A 27,554-nucleotide genomic window follows, 5' to 3' on the forward strand; every position below is an offset into this window, starting at 1 on the left:
AGGGACCGGTTTGGCACCTGCAGCTGGACAGTCTATGTTTAGCCCCTTGGTGACTGAGCACGAAAGACTCAGTTCGTGGCTCAGCCAGAATATCACTCACACTGTACAGGTGGCAAGATGTCCTTCCACCAACCACAGACTCTGCATGGAAGGTCTTTATGCAAAGGTGCAGATGAAAGAAAATGCATCCTCTTTGACCATCAGCTCCTAACGTATTGGATTTTCTTTAAAACTGCATCAGTACAGGTATGAGATCTTCTTCCCTGAGGAGACAGGTTGCGGCTCTGGCTACGGTTGTCCCCAGTATAGAGGGTTCCAAGCTATTGAACCATCCTCTTATCAGCTTCCAAAAAGGACCAAAGGCTACAGATTCTTTTCAACTGCACAGATTTCCTACATGGAGTCTTCATACTGTAACATGCTTTCATGTCACCTCCTTTCAAACCCATCGCAGACATCCCATTGAAATTCCTTTGTATGAGGACCATTTTTCTGATAGCAATCACTTCCACAGGCAGCGTATCTGAGCTTGGAGCTCTATCCATCAATTCCAATCTCTGTATCTTTCACAAGAATAAGGTGGTGCTCAGAATTGACCCTACCTTTGTTCCTAAAGTCAGTTCTTCATTCCCTCATCAATGGGAAATATGTTTACCTACCTTCTGCCCTCAACTGAAGCATCCTAAGGAGGTCAAATGGCACACCTTGGATGTAAGCCGGGCTCTGAAGACGTACATCATCAGGACTCACACCTTCAGAAAATCAGAGGCTATGTTCATAGAGGGTCTCACCACTTAACCTTGGCCAGAATCTTTTGACTACTATCAGCAGATGTCTAAAACACTGTATTGTCGAAGCAGATCCTTCAGGAAACAGGAAGACGAAAGCTTTGTTCCTGCCTCCCTGGCAAATGGCTGCAATCCCCTGAAGATGTCCTCCTTAACTCAGCTGAAAAAAACCTTTCAAGGGTAAGTACCAATGGTCGTTACATGCCAGCACCGCAGGACTCTTCGCATCAGCATTGCAGGGCATAGGCTCACCCATTGCTGTCTCCTTGAAGCCGGCAGCCATGTTGGCGGATGTCATGAGTGAGCTGACACTGGTCATCATTGCTGCTGAGGCAAGTGATCCCTAAGGCAGAATTGCTGGAAATTAGCTGTTTGCTCCTTCCTATTAGTGGCTTTCAAGTGTAGCGATCTCTGGGAAATCTCCCAGTTCGTTTAATGGCCAGCCAGCCCCTGTTTCTTCCTCTGTCAGACTGTAGCACATTTGGCGACAGTAAGAAATTCCTCCCCTGCCCCAGTTTTGTACTGGACAGGGCAAATAGAGTTCTTGCTTTGCAGTTTATTAAGCTCTAGCAAAGAATATTTTTCTGCTATGAGTATCAATTCAGTAAGCTTATGTCCTGCCTTGCAACAATGAGAACGACCAATGAGAACAGCATCAATCCCGCAGATATGAGCACAACAATGTCGTAGCCCTCCTAAACAGCCCAAACTACTAAACAAAATCTCACTAAACACAGCCTAAGTGAATAATTTAAATGGGGGATGGTCCTGAATCAGACGATAGGTACGAGCTAACTGGTTCCACAGTTTTGTGGCTGCTGTAGAAAAGGCTGGGTTTGCAGTGTGACCGCTAGTCTGGGTGACAGTAGGACTGTCAAAACGTTCTGCGTTCTGGATCTTAGCCCTGGAGCAGGGTGATGCCTCTGGGAGGAACAGTGGTCTCTGATAACCCTGAATAGATTATAAAGGTCCTTAGAGATGAGTGAGGTGTATACCTGTATGCAGTTTACCCTGAACCTATTCATACAAATTCGGAAGACTTCATGTTTTCCCCTAAATTAAAAGGCAAAGAAATAACAGGAAACCAGCACATGATTCAAGCAAATTAGAAACTCATGAATGTGGGTAAAACATTAAGCTAGTCTCATGGGTTGGGAGGGGTAGATGAGTCCAGGGGAATGACTAGATGTTCGTGTTTCATGCTGAATAAGGTTTGGATATCTTGGCTTTTACAGGCGGTCCTTTATATGCAGTTCCTTTGGCCCTGGGCTGATATAAATATGCCTTTCAAACCTGGGCTGCAATAGTTGTGCTTCCTCCTTTTCCATTAATCTTTTCTGCAGTAATATTTGTTTCTTCTGAAAGTTCTGCCTTGAATGATAAATCCGGCAGTCGTTTGCCACCGTACGCTTGTATTTAATTAAGATGCCTCTTAAATCTTGTCCTAGCCTCTCCTCATCAGAAGAAGACTGAACTTGTTGCAATGCGAGGAAGATCTGTGAGTCTGGAATATCAATGGGCTTATTCAGTTGAGGATGTATGTGTGTACACTAATTAAGGAGTGCATTATTGAGCCGCAGCATAATTAACAGGCAATGCCCTGGTGTCTAAATATAAGCTCTTCTGCTACTTCTGTCAAAAGGGCCCCTAGCTGTGTGCTATGTCTTTTTAACCCTGTGGCTTTCTGCCCCGTAACCCAGTCCAAATGCCAGACAAGAAGATTCTGAGGAAAATTTGAGATGGTCAGCAAGAGTGGTTAGACCAAGGCAATATGCATCCAGTGATTCATTTTATAAAGAAACCCTCCTTGCCTCAGGACAACTATTTTGAAAAGTCAGGAATGTACAGCAATATCTGTCCATTGACCTCTGTTGGTGTGGGTTTGCGAATTTTTGCATGATTCAGAGCTGCATGTTGGGCAAGAAAGGAACACACACCGTGGGACTGAATAGCTGCATTTTGTATATTTTTTGAAAAGGTACAACTTTTGAGAAACACTGAAATTGTACATGTTAGTGTGAAATTAAAAACTCCAAACCCCTCAAATTCTTAATTTGGTTCAAAGAAATCCTCAATAATTGTAAATTGCTGCCATTGGAGCAGGCATCTTTGAGTATGCTGAGAGAACCATTGAAGGGTGTGTTGTTCCGACATGAACCATTAGGCTGCCCATTCAAATGCTCTGGAGTCCTATCAATGCGAATTTATACCTACAGTGAGGTTTGCCAAATTCCCTGCAATCCAGATTATTTCTTGCTCTATTATAGTTTACAATGTCACAGTAACACACATCAATCCTGAACTCCTCTTGAAGCTAAAATCGCTAAACTGAGACTTTTGCAATTTGGTCACCTTATGAGAAGACAAGTCACTGGAAACTGACATGCTAGGAAAAGGTAAAGGCAACAGGAATAGAGGAAGCCCCAGTTTGGGGTGGATTAACTCAAGGAATCCCCTGCCCTCATTTTCCAAGACTGAACAAGGCTGTTAACAGTAGGACATTTTGGATGTCATAGGGTCTCTGTAAGTTGGAAGTAACTTGTCACTTAACATGAACACAGCACACAGCATGAATTGTTATCTCTGTATTGTGGAAAGAAGAGTCTGCTACTCTTGAGAACTGTACACATGAACATATGACAGCCAGCATGGTGTAGTGATTAAGAGCAGGTGGATTCTAATCTGGAGAACGGAGTTTGATTCCCCACTCCTCCACCTGAGTAGCAGAGACTGAGGGACCTTGGGCTAGTCACAGTTCTTTGGAATTCTCTCAGCCCAACCTACCTCACCAGGTGTCTGTTGTGGGGAGAGAAAGGGAAAGGCGCTTGTAAGCTACCTTGAGTCTCCTTACAGGAGAGAAAGGTGGGGTATAAATCTAAACCCTTCTTCTTCAAGCTGTCTTCTCCTGGATCAGGCCTTCATCCAACAAAGTCAGTACTGAGTACTCAGACTGGCAACAGCCTTAGGTAGAGGTCTTTAACATCACTGACTACTGGATTCTTTTAAGTAGAGACCACAGAGATTGAATTGAGACTTTTTGCACCACAAGCACATGCTCTACCACTGAGTCATGGCCACTCCTCACAGTGCTGTAGCAGCACTGTTGCTACTCAGTTCAAGGTAACTGGAGAAATGAATGTTGTGAGCCCAGTTCCCTTATGTGATTTCTGCTCAGTCAGTGTATCTCATCCCATCACCTCCTTATGGTGTCAATGGCCATTTGGGAGATCCTGGAAAACAAATAAGGTGTCCACCTGGCAGCATGATTGCAAAACAAGGGCTTTGTGTCCTGAAAATTAAAAAGGGCATGGCCTAGAACTGATCCACAGTATCTAAACCTTACTTCAGTAGGGCATGTACACTGAGCCGTTGCTTATCAGAGACTGAGAAAAGGTTCAAACCTAGCCTTCCCAAAAATAAAATGGGAGCTCATGTTATTGAGTCTTATTGGACTCAATTTCCTCAAACTTTACCATGGTGTTTAGTGATGCAGGGTGCTGTCAAAGTAGAACAGCGGTGAGTGGCCCCATTGCAGAGTAGTAGAGCACCCACTTGCTTTGCATGAAGAAGGGTCTTGGTTCAGGCTCTCTTCATCTCCAGTCACTAGGGCTACATGTATTGTGGTTGGCTCCACCTCCTGGGGCAGCCATTTTATGATTGGCTCTGCCTCCTGCGGCAGACTTTTTGTGGTTGGCTCTGCCGCCTGTGGCAGGAGAGGAGGCAGGGACGCTGCGTTGGAGAAATATTTCCCGGGAGTCATAAGAATCCAGAAAGTGTTTCTGTTTTCTCTTCCTGCTCTCCCCATGTCAAATTAAAGCAGTTGTGGGTTGTTAGATTTTATTTATTATTTACAAAATTGATATCCTGCATTTCTGCCCAATAAGACCACCTAAGCAGCTGACAATTAAAAACAGAACACCAGATGGGGAAAAAAGTACACTTGCAGGCAGAAGACAGTGATAGAAGAGAAGCTGGCAGACCAATATCCCTGAGGTGAGAGTTCTGTAATGTTGTCACTATGACTCTGAAAATGCCCTCTCTTGGATTGGCGCAAGACAAACCTCAGGATGTAGTGGGGCCTGAAGCAAGACCTCAGAAGACGGCCGTCGCCATCGGGTATGTTCACATGGGATTAGGCAGTTCTTGAGGCACTCGGGTCCCTAAAGGTTTAAGAATTCACTTATTGAAAAACCTTTATATCCTCCCTTCCCTATTTAGCCCAAGGTGGCTTGCAGGCCAGCTCACCAGGCCAAGCAACACAATTAAAACTCCACACAAAATTGCAGAACAGAAAAATCCACCAAGCTCTGGAAGAGAGCAGTGGAGCAGCAGATTGATTGCCTGCCAAAAAGTAATTCAGTTCATATTCAGCCTAGAACAAATCTCTCGGGGGAGAGCCTGCTGAAAAAGAACCATCTCCCAGGAAGACTGTCGAGTCAGTGCCTTCCAACATCCGCCTGTGGTGGTTCATTCTGTAGTACGGGGGGCATCACTGAGAAAACCCCAGAATAGACAGAGGCAGAGAGGGCTCCACGGGGGATGGACCAAAAGGAGGACAGTTCAGTTAGTGCAGGGGTCTGCAACCTGCGGCTCTCCAGGTGTTCATGGACTACAATTCCCATCAGCCCCTGCCAGCATGGCCAGGTGGGGCTGATGGGATTTGTAGTCCATGAACATCTGGAGAGCCGCAGGTTTCAGACCCCTGAGTTAGTGCATGTTTTGTATTGCGAAGTATAAACTAAAATTTAAATATCTATTTCAGTGATCAAACTGTTTCACATACATTAACTTATAGTTCTTGCCACAACCCTGCCAGGTAGAACAGTTTTTAAGATCATCATAATGCAGATGATAAAGGGGGACGGGGCTGGCCTGGAATCCCCTGGTATGTGGCAATCTAAACTGATCTCCCAGCTCATTTTCCTAGCGACCCAGTGCTGCTCTGGACCCCCCAGGCCATGATGCGATTCAGGAAGCAGTTATTTTGGTTGCTTTTGGTTTGAGCTGAATGCATCCCGTGCACCTGTGAGCTTAGACCACAATACTTCTGATGAAGCTGATTTCAGAGGGTAGCCCTGTTGGTCTGCAACAGAATTCAAGTCTAGTAGCACTTCAGAGACCAACGAAGATTTTCAGGAAATGAGCTTTCCAGAGTCCAGTCTCCCTTAGAAAGCTTCTGTCCCCACTGCTTACACCGTTGAAAGCTTATACCCCCCCCCCCCAAAAAAAACCCCACTGCTGAAGCTGGTATTGTGCTAGCAAACACGTGCTCTTCTGAATATTGCTTTGTTGGTGCCTTTGTATCTTTCTGTCCAGAATCCATTCCTTTATCATGAAATGCAGGTCAAAGAAGATCAAAAACATAATTCTTTCAATTAAAACACAATTGGATAAAAATACTTGTCAGGAGTCAGAAGCAGGTAGTTAAACAGTCATCTATTTGCGGACTTTTGAAGGTTTTTGGGAGCAGCTTGTAGCTAGTGTCACTTAATCAAGCTTGTCTGGTCAATTAGCAGCTTGCACTGGGTGTGTATTTTCATGGGTTGCTAACAGCCAGCTCTTATTACAAAACTGAAGCAGAAAGCAGTGCTATTTAGTAAGCTCATGATTTGCAGCTTGAAACCTAGGAACCTGCCACCCTATCTCCAAGCGGTATTAATGTATCGTGCTCTGGGAAGAAAACTTTAATCTTCATGACACTTTTTCTAGTTAACGGCTTTACATTACATCACAAAAAAAGAGTCTTTATTATACTGTTTTAAAATTTACGTATACGTGATTTCCTTCTTGATGCACATGTGTGATTAAAATGTAGGCGTTTTTGTTGGTTTGGGTTAAATGTGATGGTTAAACTCCAGGGCATCAAGATAGCCCGTGTACAACTTGACGAAGCATCTGCCAGGGCGAAATGGGATCTGTCTGCGGCTGATGTCGTGAAAACACGAGGAAGCGGAATAATTAAGACAAGGAAACCTTGGACTAAAGCAGGCACTCACATCCTCTCAGGCATGCATGCATGCATGCAAACCCCTCCCTCGCAGATTTGTGGAAAATCGCCTCGACACAGCTGAAATTGGACTTGAGAAGGCATTGGCAGAAAGGTGGAACACACACCCTGGAATCCTTATCATAACGTTGCTTTCACAAATCCTAAATGGCCTCCATTTAAAATGAAATGCGTTTCTATTAACCTCCTTTCATATGCTTGCTTTCAGCACACTGCAGAACTGCCTGATTAGACTTTCTAATGTACCTGTAATGAATCTTCTGGGGAATGGAGCAAGCGAATGCTTTAGTGTCTCTTCCAGCTCTATTGTAAAGTATTCTGTCAGTGCTGTCTACCTTGCAATTTTAAAATTAAAAAAAAAAAACACAACCCAGCACAAAAATCTTCAACCAAAATACTCTTAAAATTGTCCTGTGCAAATACCATTCTGAGTTTCATGTGATCTGCTTTCAGTTCGAGTGCCCTTCCTCTGAGGGAGCAACACCGGGATGAAAAATAGATATTGGCAAATAATCTCCTGACAGGAGCAGAGGAGAGACTTGCTGTGTACTCTATGCTTCAGTGGCCAGCACGGGAAGATCTTTGCCATTCCATAATAGCAGCATTTATGTACAGTTCCACACCAGACCTCTCAATAACAAAAAGCATTTCTTCAGCCCCCTCTTACCTCAGACAGCCAAGCTGCGCCCCCAACCACAAAATGAGAAGACTGTATCTGACAGATCCTGGATATTTAAATTTGTATGTTTTCAGTGTCATGCCACTTCTCCCTTTGAAAGAGATTGAGTACTAGAAATAATTGAGAATTTATTCATTAAAAACTTTGTGTCATAATTGGCCATATGCAGACACGTTGAGACTGCTGCTTGCATTAGCATTTTTAATTAAACAGAAAGGTCTTGTCTCTAATATGGCAGCCGACGCTGCTTTGAAGATATTTTTTTTCAGTCATTTTTTAAAGGCCTTTTGAAGTCCATTGTAGGAGAAAGGTGAATTTCTTTTTATAATAATTGAAAGGCTTTACCAGCACTGACATGCCAAGCTAGATGGGCAGGTATATTTGACATTCTGTTTTTAAAAGGATTTTTCTAAGGCAAGAATCTTGTCGATTTAAATGAGGGCGGAGGGAAGCAGGAGGTGAAAAGCTCACTCATTGTGAAGGTTTGGGCTGAGGATGTTGGGTGGCTACGGCCAAAATAATTCAGTGTCTGAAAGGCTAACAAATTAAATGTGGTGCAGGCTTTTGGGAGCCATACAGTCTTAGACATTGGTTGAATTGATAACAAAGGGCTGCAGCTCATAAAGCTTATGCCACAATACACTCACTGGCATTCAAGATGCTACAAGACCATTAAACGGGAAGGTAGAATCCAGTGGTGACTATTTCTTGGAAGGAAGTAGACTTTGTGGGGCATGGCAGAAATCCAAAAACTGAGCATCATTCAGACCTTTTTAATAAAAAATGTGAAGTTTCCTGTCTGTACTAGACATGTGTATTGAAAGAGCCCTGAAGTCCAACATTACAGCAAGGCTGGATCAGCCTGCTTTCACGAGAGCTTGATTTCCCAGCCCAGCTCTTGCTGTGCTTAAATAATGTATCTCTGTTGGATTAGTTATGCTTGAAGGTAGATGAGCATTGGAGTGTGGTTTTATCCATGATTTCATTGGCGGTTTGTTTCTGGCTAGCGTTATTTGTTTGCGTAGTTTGTTTTAACTGTATTTGTGTCGTGGCTTTTATGGCATCCTATTGTGTAGGCTGCCTCAGCTACCTTTCAGAGTGGAAGGCTGGATCTAGCTGTTTTCCTAAAATGTCCAAATACTCTTTGGGTAGACAGTATCCACACTTGGATGCGTGCTTGGATGTGTGTCCATGATGCTTGATCCCCCAAGAAATACATAGGTGATATTCTGCTTCGAAGCACACTGGTAGTGCTGCCAATCTCCTTTGCACTGCCCATTCTTCTTCGTGCTTCTCGATGAAGAGTGTCTTTTATGTGAAACGGATTGATAGGATGTTAATGAAATTTGGTGCCTACGCATTTAAATACAATTTTGTTCATTTTTTAACCCCTTTTTGGCTAATCTTTTTAATCTTCTAGAATTTGTGACCCTTCTCATGCGGCGTCTCTCTCCCCCCATTTTTTTTTTATTTCACAGGAAAACACTTTTTAATAATAGCAGCTTGAGTGGTGTGATGAAGCATCCAGCCGGCCCTCCCAAGAGAGGATGATTATACTGGAGAGATATCACTCTGCATCATTTGCGCTAACCTCCTTCTGAAGAACAGCTTGCATTTTTAATGAAGGATGATTACATTTCATAAACAGACCTTTAAAAATTAAAATAATATTGATCCTTTTTCATTTAAGCTCTATTAAAACAACGTGCCATACATCTTTCTAATAGCTATAGGACAGATTGCTGTTAAACATAGAGACGTGTGTGTACTTAGAGGCTTTAAGCAAAAGTGTGTGTGTATGTGTGTGTTATTGTTTGGATGCCTGACAGTTGTTATACAGACAGTTTCAAATGCAGCTTCCACTGCGTATGTGCGGAGGAACGTTCCTCTTCATTGACTTCATATGTTGTCTCTCTCTCTTCCCTAATTCTGTGGAGTTCATTCTTTGGCTTTTAAGAAGTGTTTCTTTCATTAAGACATAACATGGCCTCTTAACTTACACTGGATCCAGCATATTTCTTGTAGAGAGCACATGAAAAGCAAGCTTATCACGGGCAGGATCTTTGCCTTATAGCTTCCAGGTGCTGAGTATAAAGCCTAGTTTGAGTGATACATCTTTTTATAGAACCTTCTTCAAGCTTGAACATCTCCAAAAGCCTTTTTGGCCTTGCAGTGTTCCTACTTGATCTTCATCCTGATTGCCCCCCCTGCCCCCCTTCATAACTCTCTGACGTGGCAATTCAGGAGAAGTTATGGCTGAGACGGAAATCGCTGCTTGCCCCATTGCCTGTTTGAGCTGTTGAGGTGCAGACAGTCTGAGCCTTGCAACGAAGATGTCTCTGAGATTCCTACAAATGGGGGTTCATATCTCCATGGACTGCAGACAACAGCTCTTCAAGAGGAGGGACCGTGTTTCGTGGACAGGCATATGTTTAACAAGCAGAAGGTCACAGGTTCACTCTTGTCTTTTTAGTTGGAGGCTCTCAGGTGCTGTAGGGTTGCCAGGCCTCCCACTAATTGCTGCCATAGAATTTCTGGCTATTCCTAGAGCTGCCCATGGTTACGTCTGGGTCATACTCAGAAGTGATGTAGTGACATTAGTCATGTCACACGTTCCCATTTCACAACCTTCCTGCTTGTTTCTAGGCTGAGCCCAAGGTACTGGGGAAGGCCGTTCTTTGTCTGAGATACTGTCAGAGTGGGCAATTCTGAGCTCAGTGAGCTAATGGTTTCACTTGCTATATGGTAGCCTCGTGTTTGTTCAACCAGGTTGCGGCTCAAGTGAACTGTGCAGTTTGGTGCTTTCACCCCCTCTTTTGCTCAGTGGTTGTGACAAAATGTCTGGCAGCTGTCTGCACAGAATTGAGGTCCATTCTTGAAAATGTCAGTTTCCAGTTTTCTTGTAAATGGCTTTTCAAGTCTGAAAATTGTTCTTGCTGCCATTGTCAAACCACTTATTTAAATCTCTGACCTCCAAGAGTGACAGAGCTGCTGCTAGGATGGTTTAGTGACTGGATCCCCACTCCTGCCATGGAAGTTTGTTGGATGACCTTGGCCGGTCCCACGTTCAGTTTAACCTGCCTCACAGACTTGCTGTGAAAATAAAATGGAGGAGAAAGAGTCACTCTTGGTCCCCATTGGGGAGAAAAGTGGTCTCTCAACAAGGTAAACACATTAGATTCCATTTCTCGCGCAGTAAGTATACAGTAATGGATTTGCTTCCCCTGTTCACTTCCGTATGACTTGTGCTGAATTTCTTATGGAAGTTTTTATAGTTGACTGTTTTGAATATTCCTTGATGCCCTTTTGATGTTTCAAGTAAAGTCAGTGCCTTCCATCACTGTTACAGTTGTTGGTGTGGGGCATAGGAGGAATCTCTCAATGCAATTATTGGGCCTAGACAAGAGTAGACTCTGATTGCATCCACATATACCTGAAATCCAGTTGCTGCTGGGCAGCTTTGCTTCTGTGACTCTGGTTGGGGAACTGGGTGGCAACCTTTCAGTTGTGCCTGGAAAAAATTGACTTGAGTGGTAGCACAGTTGGTAGCCTGTAGATGCATAATATTGGGTTTTAGATATTTTTTTCAAACATCATTCTTGTAAATTTATTGTTTGGGTATTATAAGCCCGTTGTTAGGGATATTACTTATTTATGATGATAAAATAATTCACTTGCTGTGTGAATTATCCTTTACAAGTGCTAACCAGCCTCGCCTTGTGATAGTCACTTCCACATGTTTCCCTGGGAGGTAGGAATCTTCCCTTTAGATGCCACAGAAGGTAACATTTGTGGATTTGGGAAGAACCATGTCAGCTATCAATGCAGTATAAAGATGGTTGTGCACTCAGTAACTTTTTGTACACTTATTCCAAGGATTTGGTTCAGATCCTTTAATGGGACCCACTCTGGTTTGGAAGTCATAAGTGGCTCTTTGACATGCCACTTGTGGCTCTTCTGAGCATTTTTCTCTCCAATGTGGTACCTTCTCCATGTTTCAGGAAAGTGAGCTGAGCCATTGCCTGGTAGGGCTCGTGGATGGCAGCCTTGGAACAGCCAGTGTCAAGAGAAACAGGTAAGTTGCAAGCCTTCCTGAGGTGCAGGCCTTGTCCCAGAGGAGGAAGTACATTGGGCTATTAGGGTTGATGGTAATTGTGAACGTGCCTCTTGTGAGCTCCAAAGTGAGTGCCACTTCTTTGGAGGTGTGCAAAAGACGATCCAAAGCAGTGTTGATGGAGTCAAACACTCTTGGTTCAGCTGCTCTGTTTGACTAGGTGGCCGTGTGAACACCTCCCCTTAAGTTCAGTGGGACCTCTCCTGGAGCTGGCTGCACCATCGGTGTCTGAAGCTGCCATTTCCTCCCGCTTTATACTACTGCAATATCGCTTCCGCACTGCTGGAGGTGTGGGTAGCAAAGAGAGCTGTGATGTGCTCTTCCTTCTTAAACAATGGTTGCCTTATGGATTGCTGAATTCAGCGGGATGAAGATTCTCAGAGCAATTTCTGAGAAGGTGCCGGAGCAGCAAGCACAACACGTTGGTTATTGACCTTTTGGGATTTCAGAAGAGATAATGAAACCTATACTGAATACTGGATGTCTGAGAACAAATCAGAATCCAACGGTGGGATGCATTGTGTAGACTACTGTCCTGTGTCATAAAAGGGGGGGGGGGGTTGGAGACAGCTTTGTGTTTCTATTAAAGCGAACATTGCTAGGCTAATTTTGTTGTCGCTCTTGCAAGTCTCTTATTAATTCAAATTGACTAAAGGTGGGCTCTCTGGGGAAGAGGAGTCTTCTCTGGAGGGGGCTAGCTCCCCTGCTGTTCTTTCTCAACCATCAAGGCAAGCAACACATTTGTCTACAGCCTTTTGTGCATGTGCATGTCCCATATTCCCACTTTCACAGAGCCGGCCACAGTTAAAGGCTTAATTTGAGGAAGTACACACTGAATTAGAATAAAATATTGATCTTTCTCACATAATGGGAGTTGAAGCGGCCTTGTTAAGAGAACAAAGGCTCAGCACATTTAAGTCTAAGGCAGCTGTCTGGAAAGGGCGTCTGTTTGATTAAATGTCTGCTCCCTTAAAGGGAATGGCAGGTTTCTCCTTCTTCCCCTTGCTTTCTGCACCCATAAATGAAGGAACTATTAAAATGTGGATCGTTCATTGTGAGGCTTTAGACAAAAGCAGAGCAGGGGTGTTGTCTTTTAGACCTTCTGATAAACAGAGATTATGATAAGGTGACTAACTGGCTCCTAAACTAAATGTTTATACTGTGAGGCCTTAGTTTTAGGACTGTTGAAATGCAGGCAGAAATTCTGATGGGATATCTGATTAATCTGGCAGTTCCTTTTTACCCCAATTGATGAACAGGAGAGGGTAAATTTAGATCAGGCTGAAATATGTACAGTGAACATGCAACTCAGTATTATGAATTGCAAGTCAGCAGGATTGTGTAAAATAATGTTATTGTTCTGGTTTCCAGTGAGTTTAGTAGGTGCTTTGTAAGCCTGCTATAGTCTGTCCAGACCATCTCAAGGAATATCTTCTGTGAGAATATCCAGGGCAATAAGCTCTACTCGTGAGGTTCTTTGGTTCTTTTCTTTAGGGAGGCAAGATTCTGTCTACCAGGACCTCTCTTGTAGTAGCCCCAAAATTATGGAACGTCTGGGAATTCCATATGTATTCTTCCTTGATTTAATTTATTAGATAAATAAAAGTTTCATTCCTTTAGGCATTTGAAGATTAGCCTAAGGCAGGGGTGGCCAGCCTGTGACACTCCAGATGTTCACTGACTACAATTCCCATCAGCCCCTGCCAGCATGGCCAATTGGCCATGCTGGCAGGGGCTGATGGGAATTGCAGTCAGTGAACATCGAGTGGCATAGGTTGGCTACCCCTGGCTTAGTACATAGATATTAAGAACCTATATTTATTTCCTGTTATCTATGCATTAGTTTTATTTGTGTATTTCTTGCAAACAGCCTTGTGAGCAGTTCTCTGTTGAATGGTGTTCTATAAAAATATGAATGAATTTTTTAAAAAATGCTATTGTATTGCTTTTGTATTTTAGAAAAAGTCCAACATTCATAGTTTGAAGCTGCTTTCTTGTTTGGAGATACTTATATAAACAAAAAGTATTTCCATGCTGATGACTGAAAGCCCTCATAACAGACGCTCTTTAGGCAGCATGTTTTAAAAATGGAATATTCCCCTCAGAAACAGAATAAATGTTTCATTCGTTTCCATTTGTGGCATATAAAGTCACCTTCTTTTCAGTCTTCTCTGCAGATAACCTCCTTGTTTGGGAGATGGTCTTTTTCCTTGTTTTTAGTCAAAACATGTTGGCTGTTTGCATTTTGTTTGGTAATCTAGTGACAAACCGGCTCTTATTTGCTCTTCCGTTGTACCCTGACATTAATAAAACATTGGTGGTAATTGGCGATGACAGATTGTCTGCATTCCCTCTCCTCTCTAGCATCTGCGGCCTTTGACGTTTACGGGCGGTGTCTGCTGAAGCTGGCCCTCCTCATGTAAGTCCCCAGAGTAATTGCCTTTGATGGAAACGGGTTGCTGTGATAATACTGATCTATCAGCTTGCATGAGCTGCGTAACGCCTGAAGGATTCAGTGCCCATCAATACACCCCGGCTCGCAACGTTTCTTCTAATACTCCTTCCCTGACAATTTATTAAAAGAAATATTTGCTGCATTGGCTGGGTCTTTGGAATCCACTTATACCTTGCTGTCACAGTGGATGACAATACTATGCTGGGATTTAGCGTGTAATAAAAGTGTGCGGAAAGGAAGACTTACAACGATGGAGACAGGAAAGTGGGAAAGGCTCTTCCAGCAATTGGTGCAAAATCTCCTAGTTCTCAGAGTCTTTTGATTTAGCACCGAAAACATCAACAGTGCTTAAGAGTGAACTGTGATAATGGGTGGCAGTCTGTTGGAGAAGTGGTAGCTTTTGCTCTGAAAACAATTAACAAGTTGTGTGTCAAAAAAGTGTGAGGGAAATTCAGGCAGGAAAAGCTCTGGGTAAAACTGTGTTTACTTTTGTCGCTTATACCCTGCGTCTTCTCATTGAGGGTTACATTTCTTCTTTTTTCTGTCTATGTTAGAACTGATAATTTTATTTTTGTTATGACTTTTTAAAAGACACCTAAAACCAACATCCGAAGCTACACAAAGTTACAATACCCAAAACCCCCAAACCAAAACAAAAATCAGAACAGTTTCTTCTGCACTGATTGTAGTTATCCTTAAAGTATGCTGCTTGCTTCTAAGTTATAACCAATTAAAACATGGGCAGCCCAGTCTTGGTGCTTGAATTCCTTCAGTCTCATTTTTGTATTGTGGTAGTGATTTATCCCCTTCCCCAGCCATTGGACACCTAGCAAACAATTGAAGTGGACCCAGCTAAGTAATCTGAAATTTATCTCACACAACCTTTCTGAAAGTTAATTTTACTGCGGTAGACTCTGTAGCATCGGGAGTAGCACTGTTCAAATGCATTCACGTGTTCTTGAGCAACTGAGAGACAACTGCCAGTCTTTGGAATGAACTGCCACCAGTTTTGTGCCCAAACCAGAATGATCAGCTTGATTTGAATTAAATTATTGTGAAAGTAGATCCGGAAGGAGCAAACAGGCCTTGAAAAAACTTCCTCACCCTATCAAGCATCAGCCAGACTGAGAGAGGGTGAGCAAGAGCTGGGTTTTTCCTGGGGCAACCAAAGTTGCTGTGGTTCGTTAGAGCTGAACATTTCACAGCTATCTGTTAACCTGCCCACAAAATTACTTCAGGAAAAGTAGGGGGGAAATAATGTAAGGAATTTTGTGCCTGTGTGAGAGAGGTCGAAATCTCAATTATTATACCAGGGGTGTCAAACTCCTTTGTTACAAAGGCTGGATGTGACATAAATGTTGCTTGGTTGGGCTGAGCCGGTGTGCTGGAGGGTGGCTGCCTTGGCTGGCCCCAGAATGGCACTGAGGGTGCCATGACAGGTGAGGCCACAGCAGAGTGGGGTGGTTGCCTTGGGGGGTGGGCCTTATCGAGCCCATGAGCCAGCTGAGGCAATCCTCCACCCTCGTTCCTGATCTGGGAGCTTGGGTAGAGGGTTGGGGGGTTGCCTCAGTTGGCTCGTGGGTCTGATAAGCCCCCAGATCTGGCCCCGAGGCTGCATGTTTGTCACCCCTGCATTATACCATTCCCACGCTGTTGATATTCCTCTGTATAGTGCATGCCGATGTACTAATAGGCATTTCTCATCCTAGCCTTCTATTGCTGCCTTCAATTCTCTAGCTTAGGAACGGGTTTCCTCTTTCTTCTTGGGAACCACTGTGTTACGATTTGGACCTCTCAATTTAAAAAAATCTGCATCACAAACCAAACTTTTCTCTGTCCAATAAGCAGCAGAATGTCTGTTGTGTCCCTAGGAGTATCTGAGCACTGGTTTTCCCACTCTGGTGTTGATATTAGTTATTGTAACTGCCAGTAGAGGTCACAGTCTAGCTGATCCAACGAGAAAGCTACACAATCTTGTTAGGAGGTGATACAGCTTAAGAAAACGGATTACACAGTACTTTGTGAGTCTCCCCCACCCCCCACCCCCACCCCGGCCTACTCCATTGCAGAATATTGCTTATTTTCAGCTATGTAAATAACACCATGCGTGGGGCACATTAGCATGCAATTTAAAATTCTACGGTTGTTGTGGCATGTGGCATTTCTGAATAATGGTCCTCTTGTAATGGTCATGTAGCTGCACCTTAAAGCAGTTTAAAGAATTAACATCAAATTAATATTTGGAAATAATGTCAGACACCTTTAATTGAAACACATTACCCAAAGACTGGAGGTAGCCGGAAATGATGATTAATTGCAGGTCATCACTTGGTAATATTCAGCTAAGGCTTAAAAAAAAGTGGAAAATATTGATTTGCATATGACTGAGTCAGTTTTGGAGAACAGGCGGAAGAGATCCCACAGCTAGTATCTAATGTTGTAGAGAACTGTGTGTTTGAGCTTGGCTAAGTATGGAGGAGGTCGGTTTGTCTCCAAATTCCATTTCTGTTCTCCAGTGAGTCATTTTCTGCCTGTGTCAGACAGGAGCTGCAGAGCCAGCAGAAAGGGTATAGAGTTCAGGCGAATGTGCTTTGGGAAGTGAGTGGCTGACTGCAGGCAGTGAGAAAGCAGCCACAAAGATTGTTAGGTTGATAACGGAGGTTCTGCAACTATGGCTGGGTAAAGCAAGCCAACGTACAAACAGGGTGACAGACAGATGTCAGCGGGGAAGGCTTAGTTGCCTATTGAAGGTTGCAGTACAATATTTGATTTTCATTACTGGAGCAAACAAACTAAAATCCCACACAGTGCAGAATAGTTTATTGAAGTTTGCTGTCCACAATAAAGTGGAAAGTGATCTTGAGGCTGTGGTTTTTGACCTCTCCTAAGTGCAGACTGTGTAAAAACTTGTTATGCTCTGGTATCTTCTGGTCTTGGATTTTTAAAAATATTTTTTTAAAAAATCATTCTGCATATGAAGTGGCTTCCAATAGTATAAAATGCAGTAATAACATGAAATGGTAGAAAAAAGCCATCGATAACCTCAGTAAAATGATTTATCCCCAGTTCTTCAAGAATCAACTTCCAACATGTGATCCAGCCCAACAGGAATATACCTGCCAGCCCTGTGAGAGCCAGTGTGGTGGTGTGGCTGGTGTGTCAGGTTAGGGTCTGAGAAACACAGGTTCAAATCCCCCTTCTGCCATGGAATCTTGCTGGGTGACCTTGGACAAGTTGTGCACTCTCATCCCAACCTACCTTATTGGATCGTGTTGAGGACAAAATGGAGGAAAGCAGAATGATATAAGCAGCTTTGGGTTCCCACTGGGAAGAAAGGCAGGAGGCCATGAGGCAGTCCTGCTTATCAGCACCAACCTTGGCTAGCACAAGTGTTTTCAAGACTATACCATGGTTAACTCAGAAAGAAGGATGGGAATTCAGTGTGAGGAAAGACTATACCATGGTTAACGCAGAAAGAAGGAAGGGAATTCAGTGTGAGGAAAGACTATACCATGGTTAATTCAGAAAGAAGGATGGGAACTCAGTGTGAGGAAAGACTATACCATGGTTAACGCAGAAAGAAGGATGGGAACTCAGTGTGAGGAAAGACTATACCATGGTTAACTCAGAAAGAAGGATGGGAACTCAGTGTGAGGAAAGACTATACCATGGTTAACTCAGAAAGAAGGATGGGAACTCAGTATGAGGAAGGAGAGCTGTGCACTAGCCTCTTAACCACGATGAGCATCCTCTCCAGTGAACTCATCCGTCCTGCTCTGGAAAAGGTTGCAGGTTGTGTGCCTTCTCCGACGGCAGTCACCTCTGCAAGGAAGCCTCCTTCGGAGTCAGGTGTGAGTGTCTCTGCTTCTGTTTTACAGCACTGTCTTTCCCCAGGGCCACCGGGTGTGATGATGTGCTGTGATCAAGCCCAGGAAGAGCAGAGCAGGCTGGCTGATGGTGCTTCCCGGATTCAAGCTGTAAATTTTAATGCCTTGCAGTTGTAAACCAAAATGAGACCTTGAAGACTCTAATGCTTGTCTAAGGAGCACGAGGCTTGGCTGTTAGAACTGCTGTCCTTGCCTTTTATAAACTCCATGCCGGTTGAGTGAGAGAAAGCTTGAGCTGTGAAATCTTAACTGTTCGAGAGCTACGCTGATCTTCTCTGTGCAGTAACTCTTCTTAAGATGTCCCTTCAGTCAACCTGGCTTGTCACTTGCGGAAATAAATTTGTTGAATTGCCTTTAATAACTACTTTGTATTAGCTGAAATGTTGTGAAGTCATAGAAGGTTCAAGCTGAAGGTACCTGCAATGGATGACTTATTTATTTTATTTATAGTCCAGCTTTCTCACAAAGATCTAAGGTGGATTATACAGTGCAAGGCAGGTGTGCTGATGTGAGAGTCCAAGGCCATGAAGGGCTTCACATTTGGTAGCCAGGTACCTGAAACTGAACCCAGTAATTGATGGGCAGCTGGTAGAGTGACTGCGCTTCTTTGCCCCTGATAATAACCAAGCTGCGACATTTTTTTTTATCAGCTGGAGTCTCCAAGTTGATTTCAAGGGCAGACCTATGCAGAGTGCAGCATTACAATAGTCTAGTTGTGAGGTCACAGCGGCATAAATTCAGGTGGCCAGATCGGCTGAGTCAAGGAGCCATCTTCCGGGCTACATGAAGCAGGGAGAAAGCATTCTTCTCTTAGTAATCGTGTTGGCAAGCAGTTGATCTTCTGTGACAGAAGTTGCTGGATGGTTTGGCTGGGAGAGAACTTTGCAGAACCCAGATGTTGTGAGTTGGCAGAGGCCGGATGGGCAGGATGGAAGGGATGCTGCATGTGACATGGCAATGCCGAAGGCCAGGTGCTTGGAGGAAAGGGAATAAATAGATCGTGAATCGGGGACTTTGGGGAAGTGACTAGAGGAGGTGCAGATTCGAAAGGTGGCCAAGGGTAAAGTACTCACGTTGCAACTACCAAATACATTCCAGGATAGGATCTCTGTGTTCTTCCTGTGTGCACGTGGAAGCTTGTATCTAATGCCTACGCATGGCTGTTACTGTAGACCACTTTCAGCAATGAGGAAAAATGGTAAATAGATTGCTTATCCATGGAGTAAATAGATTGCTTATCCATGGAGCCTTTCTAAAGCCAGGATTTGTGGATTGCCATAGTGTGTGTGTGTTGTTACTCGATAAGAAGCATTTTTCTTGGTTGGGTCAGATTTTGACTAACTGCCGTTTCTCTTCTTAGTTTTCCTTCGAATTATGTGCGTGTGGTTTCCTAAAAATTCGGTGCAAAGTATAAAAATGAAAAGCATTAAAAGGTAATTAATCCATTTGTATTTTGTAATCCCCCCCCCCCCCCAGAATGTGGGCTGTGTGGTGAAACTGCAGTAGCCAAGAGGTTTAGCTTGGTTGGAACCCCAAGGTGGAATTACAGCATTAATTTTAAGCACCTTTCAGAAGGCACCTTAAGTAATTGTCAGCACGGGTTGTGACTAAGGGCCAGAAACCTGCTTTAAAAGTGCTAATAGCTGTTTGAAGAAGCCAAAATGTGCTCCAGGCACTGAAAACTGATATCAACACACGTGGAGCTGGTTTGTGGGTTGGCATGCTGTCTCCCCCCCCCTCCCCCCCCCTGCTTCCGAATTAGAAGCTTTTCATAACTTCATATTTTTTTGCTTTGTGATTGAGTGAGGGATGCTTTCTATGTGGAACATGACTTCAACTTTGGCAAGTAGCTGGTAAGTGGCCTGCTTAAAGGTTTTTATAATAAATTGACAAAAAAAATCAAAGGCCATTTGTGGGTTCTAGCATATTTCATGACTGGCGGAGAGATCTGGCTTGCAGTGGCATTATGTGAAGGATGACTCTAGAGGGTGCTGTAACGCAGCATGTGTGAGACCCTCTTTCTGGTTTTTGTCCCTACGCAAAGTGTTTGCCCAGCACTTTAGGTTGATGTCGCATTCCTTCTTCCAACCTCACGGCATCTCATCCTAGTTATGGTGATCTGTTTGTGTGTGTGAGTGTTTCTATGTGTGTTTGCGGGGGGGGGGGGGGGATCCAAGAGAATGCTGTTGGTTTGGCTTGGAGAACTGTTCTGGGCTATACATCTTAATTATTAAACTCTTGGGATTCCTCTGTGAGTATGTTGTGGCTCTAAAAGCAGAGCTTTGGAATTCTCCTTGCTGCCTTAAATCATTATGAATACTGAAAGGGCTTTTTCATGCATTTGTAGAACACAAATAAAATGGTAGATGGATAATATCTTATTCATGGACTGGGGATAGATGGGGTATTTTGTGTTTCCTTCCTAGGTACAGAGTAAAATATTACACATTGTTGTTGGAGCACAGTTGCTTTTTCAGAACTAAAAGTCCCCATATGTTAATTCTGTTTCTACCTATAAAGTTATGTACCCGGCAGATGCTATGTCGAACATGCTCCTTTTTTTTTTCTAAATGCCCAACATATTTTTAGATCAGTGCCTTTTGTTCCTGGCTGTATTGATATAACCCTGCTTTATGTAGGATTTTGTCCTTGGGTTGTAACATTAACTGTCCATGCCAGATGTAATTCGTGTCTTTGAGCTGTGGCAGAAACAAACCTGTTTACAGTGCTCCAGTATCTTTGATCTTTTCTTGAGGCTGCTAGTTCTGGGCCAGTTAATGAATTCACTTCTAAATGGCTTGTAGCATCTGACCAGGAACAAGATGCCATCTGCAGTGGCTTAAATTAGAACCTCAGTTATGAGATTCTTGGGGTTGCTTGCAATGAGCAGTGGTCTCTCTCCTCGCCCCCCCTCCGTTTGTTTGCCTGCACCTTTTTTCTATTCCAGCATGGTGTAGTGGCTAAAAGCAGTGAACTCTAATCTGGAGAACCGGGTTTAAGTCCCCACTTCTCCACATGAGAAACGGATACCTTATCTGGTGAACTGGATTTGTTTTCCGTTCTTACACACAAAGCCTTCTGGGTGACCTTGGGCTGCTAGTCACAATTCTTTGGAACTCTCTCAGCCCCACCTACCTCATAAGGTGTCTGTTGTGGGGGAGAGGAAGGAAAATGAGTGTGTAAGTCGCCTTGAGCCTCCTTAAATCTTGTCTTCTAAAGAAGGGAACCTATAATATTTTGTGCTGCTAACCCCATGGGGCCCAATGTGGTAATATCTCCAATTTGTTTGGTGCCTACATAGACTTTCAAGGTGCCATAATAGCCAGTAATCATGTATTGTTGACCAGATGGAAGATTGAAACTTGTCTCTGTTTATCAGGAATTAAATATCCGGAGAGAGATTGCTTCAGGGTAAGAAATAAAAAATCCTCTGATTTACATTACAATTTGGTGGAAGACTATAAAACTGAGAATGGTAAAAAGAAAAAAGGCTCCATTTAAAAATGAAGATTTGAGTAGGGTGTGGTAGGAGAATCCTGGACGTGCCACATTTGGCTTGAGATTTCTATTTTTGGAAGGATTGCTGCCAGCACCATGGCTATTGTGGTGTACTGAAATGGTGGTAACTCAGGGCCAGGGGGAAAAAAGTCTAGTACTGATTCTGAACTTTTGAAAAGTCCTGTCGCCTTTTTATTGTCCAAGCTAATAATACCAGAATTACCTATGGTTTTACATGTAGTAGGTATCCCTGCTTCCTAGTTTTAATTGGAACCCCCCCTCCCCCAACCCCTTTATATAGATTTCTTGTGTTTGTTTTGGGGTCCTGTGTTCTGGCCACCTCAGTTATGCTGTTTAACATTGCAGGTAGCTGCTTAATTTGAAAAGCTGCTTTTTTCCCCCCTATTTCCGCCCCCTCCCCCTTCCGGATCCCAACTGAGACAAAAATCAATGTGCAGATTGCATTCTGCACTAATAGGAATCAAGCTCTTCAAGGCATGAAAATGGGTTAATCAGCAGTGAACCGTCTGAAAGGCCATTTCAAAACAAAAGCTTGCTCATAGAAGCAGAGCAGAAAGCCACCTAGGTAAATACTCCAGGCGAATGTGCAAATGTGTGCCTTGGCGGATCTCTCATTTTGCAAAACTCAGATGTCATTCAAAGCAGAGAATTAGTATGTATAACATTTTTAGTAAAAATTTACAAGCAAAGGCAAGAATATCTTTTGAAAATATTTATCAGAAGGCTAAAACAAAGTCCAAGAAGAATTGTTGCAAATTCTTTGAAGAATCTACTACAGTCTTTGATACCAACATTTCCTGTCAATATAAACATTTCCTGTCAATATAAACAACAAATAATCGCCAACATTTACGACCTAAAACCAATTTTTCTGTGTCTCAGCACATCAAATCTGTTTGCAGAGAAGAACATCTGAAATACTGAGCTTCATTAACTCTGAACACATGCCTTATTTGAGATCAGGGCCGTTTGTTCACCTAGCCCAGGGGTGGCCAACCTATGGCACTCCAGATGTTCATGGACTACAATTCCCATCAGCCCCTGCCAGCATGGCCAATTGGCCTAGCCCATTCCCCCGTCTTCTTACTCTCCATGTGCTCCATGTTCTCAGGTAGAGACTGCTTCGATCCATGCTGCTTGAAATTATTCAGCAGGTGATCCCAGGAACTGGGCCTGGGCTTTGCCCTCTAGGAATAAAATGATATAGAACTGCCCTATGGAGGGTATGAGCATATGAAGGTACCCTCTCCTGAATCATCCTGTTGGCTCACCCAGCTCCCTCTGACTGGTCAAGGAGAGAAAAGCAAACCTCATCACCTGGTGCTTGAGATACCAGAGGTGCTGAGCCTTGGATAGTCAACGCTTCTGTTCTGCTCCTGAGCTCTGGTGCCACCCTGCAGTAATATGTACTTCTCTAAGATAATGTGTGCTACTCCTTTGCTTTCATCGCCATGTAATATTTTCTTGCAAAAGCAAATGATTAGCGGCCACAACTAAGAGACGACGTGAGTAGCAGCGGAATTGAATGCAGTAACAGAATTTCAGGTTTGGTTCTTTAAAAAAGTTTTGAAATTGTCCTTTTTCTGCAAGCATTGTTTTTGGCTCGGTCTGTGGTTTTTACCAGCAGATGATGGGGTGAATTACTTAAAGAATGAATACAAGGACACAAATGTCTCAACTCAGTTGGAAGAAAAGGTGAAATGTACCGGAGATAGAAGCACTCGAACTCTGGAGGAAGGTTGCCTAAAATAATGAGAATAAAATGACATCTTTGTGAAGTAGGGCTGTATTATCACCACATTATCAGTTGTTGTGGGGTGGGGGAAGGAGAATAGGAATGGCCAGGCTCTGAGAATTGGGATTGATTCCCTGCTCCTCCACATGAAGCCTGCTGGGTGACCTTGGGTGAGTCACAAGGGCACCATGGCATCTGCCAACACCTTTTGTTTCACCTGCCAACATGCCAAGTGTTTTTAGGAAGTAAGTGAGACCAGGTAGGGCTTTGGCCCAGCAAGGCTCCTGATTTGTAGGGAAACATAAACACCGAGAGGAGCCCTATCTGGTGAGCACACTCATAGCCAGGAGTCTCTTCTTAGCTCGACAGAGCTCAAGGGTCGTTCATGTGCTCAACCTCTCCTCCTGGCAAAAATGTAATCGGGCCAAAACTGCTGACCGTCAAGACTTTCTGGCTGCTGCAGGCATGTGTTTTTGCTGACCACGGTGGAACAATCCTTACCTGAAGATCCGGCCCTCCCATTGTTTTGCTTTCCCTAAAATCCCTTAAATAAACGGGTGTCGGAAGCTCCGGGGGCAGAGTCTCACTGGAGCTCTGTTGTCACCGAACTGGATCTCTGCCTCCGTCTCCATTCATCTCGCAACACTGATTCTGTTGGAAATTTAAGAGGCTGTGCCGATTTTAAAAAATGTTGCTTTGGCAGCAACGGACAGCACTAGGATCTACACTGCACTACTGAAATTAAGCTGAGGCAATCACTTTGTGGTTGGCTCTGCCTCCTGCGGCAGCCATTTTGTTGGTGTGCCCACTGTGCCATGGCAAACTCCAAACGTACCTGCCGGCTCAACAACATCGGGGACCCCTGTCTAGTGTCCCTACGCAGAGGCAAGCAATGGCAAACCACCTCTGTATGTCTCTTGCCCTGAAAACTCTATTGTAAAGTTGACATAAGTTGACTGCGACTTGATGACACGTTCCTCCACAAACATGACGTAACTGTGGGTTAAAGCTGAAGCAAAATGGGTACCCCAGTGTGTGAATCTACAACTGCCTGGCGATACCTTTTTTTTTTTTTGCTGGTACAGTTTAAGTGTGACCTTTAAAATGTGCGGTTGCATCTTAATATGCCACATTTGGCACATTCAGTTCTTCCCAGCCTAGAAGATGCTGATTTTGTTTCCCGGGGAAGCTTGCCTGCCTGCCAAACTTTTAATTCATGCCTCCTTAATGGATTATTAATGAACTTGTGAAACTTACGTGAATACTTATTGACAAAACACTAGCATTAAAATTCAGCAGTTTGTCTATCAATACCCTAATCAAGGACAAGGTGGTTGTGCTGAAGCGCTGCTGAGAAATACAACTGTTACCCAGACTGACAAGCCCCTCGGAGCCTCATTTACAGGGGTTTGGCGTCTCACCTTTCAAGCTTTGCATTCCGATAGGAACACTCTTGCACCGAGCAGAAGTGCTTGAGCAGAAGCATTGGCTCCGAGGGGATTGTGCAGCGGCTGCTTTCCTGTGTGCTCATTGCTGGGAGAATTCAGATCCACATCAGGGCAAAGGAATGCCCATATTCATTGTTAGCCCCCAACCCCAAGATGCTCGGATCCTGTTGCCTTTGCACATTGCACGTGAGCTTCTGGCGGGGCAGCTGGCTGGCCACCATTGGAAACTGAATGCTGGACCAGATGGATCCCTGGTCTGAGCTGGGGAAATTACTCTGAAGTACATGGTGTGCACTAGGTCTCTTGCGGAACAGCTCAGACACACCCTCAGCCTCCATTGATTCATTTTCTGTATTTATACCCTGCCTTTCTCCCAGTAGAGGCCCCGAGTGGCTTATGTTGTTTTCCTCTCCTCCATTTTATCCTCACAGCAACCCTGTGAAGTAGGTTAGGCTGAGAATGTGCTATCTATGACAAGGGCGGGCATTCTAACCCAGCCCTCCAGATCCTATTCCGGCACTTTTAACCACTGCACTTTGCTGGCTTTCATGCCAAAAGCTGTTTTTGAAAAATGCCTGCTTGGCTTCCAGAGGGTCTCACTCTACATGTCCAAAGCGCAGTTGGAACACCAAAGCTACTTGCGGTGGAATTAGAAGATGGCATTTTGAAAGACAGCCGCTAGGTGGCATTGCATTAAATTGCTGCCAACTCAGCTCTGTTTGACTGAAGCAATCTGAGACAAACCAGATGCAGTTTGGTTAGTAAATGGTATGTTTAAATTGATGCCCTGGTAAAGACAGCATATTTTAATTTTTTCCTAAGAAAAACACTACTCAGTTCTTGATGGATATAGCTTTGTTTACAACTTGCTTTGCTAGGATTTTTGTTTGGTTTTGGCAGAATGCTGTTGCCATCTGTACACATTTACTTCCTTTATTTCTCCCTTCCCCACCAATTCATTCTTTTTTTTTTGTTTGGAACTCCATGTAGAATGTTTAAATGTTTTCATAATAAGCTGGTATTTGTTCTTTAGTAAATGTCCCTTTTGATAGCTCCATGTGTTTCAGTTTGGGCTTTACCATCTGCAATCAGTTGCTTTCATCGGGGAAAATGTTATCTTTGGAACATTTAAAAAGCCGGCATGTGTTTCTTTGATGTTTCTGCTCTTGTATCTTCCCTGTGATGGTGGAGTTGTTTAAAAACCCAGTTAGTGTTATGATCTGCAGGCTTTCTATATACAGATAATATGGGTCCCCCCCTCCCATTTTCTTCTCATGCATATTTCTTTTTTGCTTGTATAGTTGAAGGAGCACAGAGAAGACCTTTCCAAATACTTTTAAAAGGAAGCCTCACATTCCATGTGTTGATCTAATCTGAATGTGGCCAGTTTTTGACCCCCATGGACAAAAACAGACAACAAAAACATACAAGAAAAAACAAAACCCTCTTCTGACTGGCCTATCTAGGACCTCAAGTCTTTCCTGCCTCAGTTATCTGAGATTCTTTCAGGTGCAAACGGTGGGGACTTAACCTGGAACCTTGGGCGTGCAAAGTGGTATCCCTGCTACTCAGAAAGTGTCTCTTCCCAAAGTACTTCTCCAGCCCTCTTCTCCCACCTGGGATGCTTGATGTTATGTAAGCAGTTCTGATTTCTGGGGTGTTGTGGGGTTTCCAGGCTGTATGGCCGTGTTCTAGTAGCATTTTCTCCTGACATTTTGCCTTCATCTGTGGCTGGCACCTTCAGAGGATCTCAGAGGATACGGCCTGGAAACCCTGCAACACCCCTGTGATTCCAGCTGTGGAAGCCTTTGACAATCCTGTCTTTCAACAGGAATTAATGATGGTTGGTAATAATTAGTCTTCCTTCTTGAATTCCCTGATGGGGTTTTGGTTGTCACAGACTGTTATAAGAATGCAGTTAGCTGTGCATTCAGCATTATAGTGACACCTAGTGACAGATTAGAAGCAGGAGTAAGCTTTGTGCACTGTGCTCACCCATTCAACCATTTAAGTAAGAAGAAAACCCTAGCGTTCAATCCAAATATGATTCTGATTTAAGCACATATAACCCTCACTGGGAAGGAGGAAACCATGCACGCCTAATTGTGTTCAGATTGTGTCATTGAATGCTGGAATTTGTGCAGCTATGAAACAAGTCTTTTTTTTAACCTCTCGACATACCTGATTTGCAGTGTTCTTTTTCTGCCAGATCTTAATGCGTAGTTTCCTTTTGCTCTCAATAAAAGGAAAGAAATAAACAGAAGATCAGAGATTCCTTTTTCTGTGCCAAATCCTCATTCTGAAAAGGCTTGAAGGATGGTGTCTGGGGAGCTGTAATGCAGCGTTTTCCAAAACGTGAAGCTTATTTACACAAATCATGCCAGCTGCATTACTCTTGAGAACATGTGAGGCAGCATTGGTCCAAACCAATATGATTTCGCTTCAAAATCTGTCATGCTGTGCCTGGCTTTAACGGCGTTTCTTTCTTTATAAAGACATTATTGCTGTGAATGGGTTGAGTGAATGGATCTGGCTTGGCGTGGCTGCTTTCCCTCTCTGCCCCAGTACCTATTTGTTTCCCTTACAGATAGTGGTGCTGGAAATATAGATGCAGAGTGCAGCACCCCAATGCTGGTTTCACTGAAATGTTATCTTCTCTGTCTCCCCCTGTAAATCCTTGTGTATTAGGTATCCTGTCTATGCCCTTGCTCTTTATAGACTTATCAGGGGGAATGGCTGCATTGTATAACATTGCGTGCAGCCTATTTAGGAAAGTGAAAACATCAAATGGTTGCATGGAGATAACCTGCATATTCACCTTTTGTTTGCGTTACCCCACCTGTGTACTAGTTGACTTGATTTACTGCTGCAGGAATGTACTTTGTAAATAGATGCACAGCTGTATGAACGTGAATGTTACAC

General features: G+C 43.6%; 1 protein-coding gene across 2 annotated transcripts in view; it reads left to right on the forward strand.

Annotated features, from left to right (window-relative positions):
• The window catches only part of RERE (arginine-glutamic acid dipeptide repeats), a 302,330-nt gene that overhangs the window by 16,027 nt on the left and 258,749 nt on the right, over positions 1-27,554 (forward strand). Inside the window, exon 1 of one of the 2 annotated variants that reach the window (XM_048519248.1) lies at positions 13,989-14,007. The exons of the other annotated variant lie outside the window; for it this stretch is intronic. The gene's annotated coding sequence lies outside the window, so the exon portion shown is untranslated. Of the gene's footprint in view, positions 1-13,988; positions 14,008-27,554 lie in introns of those variants that run through there. 2 annotated transcript variants of the gene reach the window in all.

This window comes from Sphaerodactylus townsendi, linkage group LG16 (assembly GCF_021028975.2).
Source record: "Sphaerodactylus townsendi isolate TG3544 linkage group LG16, MPM_Stown_v2.3, whole genome shotgun sequence".
In the NCBI taxonomy this organism is placed as follows: Eukaryota; Metazoa; Chordata; class Lepidosauria; order Squamata; family Sphaerodactylidae; genus Sphaerodactylus; species Sphaerodactylus townsendi.